Raw genomic sequence first — 1459 nt, forward strand, 5'->3', positions numbered from 1 at the left:
TTTAGATTCATTTTAATACGGTTTCATAGATCCATTACAATAATTTATAAAAAACAAAACTTAAATTTAATTCTTTTATAGGCTAAAAATATAACTATTGTTACTATTAGGTGATTACAAATCTGGATTTGAAAAATTTCAAAAAACTATTTGTTAAGATTTTTCTAAATTTCTAAATTATTTGTTAAGATTTTAATTCTCAACAAAATATAACAAACATAAAAAAAATAAATATTTCAGAAATAAGCATTTTTGAAAATTTTGAGTTTTGAAAATTTCGAATTTGAATTTCGCAAATTAAATTTTAATCCATCTCTAATTAATATATTATATAGTTATAAAAATTCGATATTTTTCTTTTTTTTACTTTTAATTATTTTTGAAAATTTACAGTTTCTAAGAAAGAAAGCAAAATGTATTTCATTATATAACATTTTGAAAATCTGAAGTTATATGAAATTATTTTCTATATATAATTGTATATAACTATTATTGTTTCATTTAAAATTTTTTGAAAATGATATAATTATTCTATAACTGCTATTTAGATAAAAAGTTAGATAAATGGTGAAAAAGTCTATCAATTGCAATTAAACAAATATATTCTATAAAAATATATGTATGTCGCTTATCTATATATGAACATTTGAAAATGAAAATTTTCTTTTCTAGAGTATTTTATAAAATATTAATATTGTAATAGATATAATTGTATATAATTTATGTTATTTTTTTTCTTTTTTAGATGGATTTTATTTTTTCTATAATAAAAATTTGAAATTAATTAATATTATATAACTGTTCGTTCTTTTTTCTGTCATTATTCTGTATTTACATTAAAATGAAGAGATTAAGAAAAATTTCATTAAAATCTATAAAGCAAATATCGAATATTTTATTATGCGATTACACTCACTAATATAAAAATTAAGTATCTGAGAATTGTGATTTATCTTTCTTCTAATCGAAACGATATTAAAAATTAGAATAATTAATTTTATTATTAAATTAAATTAAAAGATAATCAACATACATATATTTAAAAAAATTGTTAACATCGATAAATTATTATTAGATAATATTTTAATTTATCATTTCCAAGTTAATTTTAACTAATATTCATAACCAAAACGAAAGTTTTTAGGCAAGATTTGGTAGTCATCTATTGTCTTTTATCAATTATGATCAAGTTAGTAATTTTTAGGATAAATGGTTACTAATGTTTCATTAATTGATTATAATTTTATTAACTTATAATTAATTTATTTTTTTAATATTTACAATAATACTAAAAATATTATATTAAAATATATATATAATATAATAATATATATACAATAAAATGGATAAATTTTACTATTTATTAAATGATATCAATAAATATTCTATAATTTGAAAAGAAGTTATTGCAATAATTTATATAATTTATAAATATTTTATTCTTATTTTTTTTTAATTT

Source organism: Apis dorsata, unplaced genomic scaffold (assembly GCF_000469605.1).
Source record: "Apis dorsata unplaced genomic scaffold, Apis dorsata 1.3 scaffold_486, whole genome shotgun sequence".
NCBI lineage: Eukaryota > Metazoa > Arthropoda > Insecta > Hymenoptera > Apidae > Apis > Apis dorsata.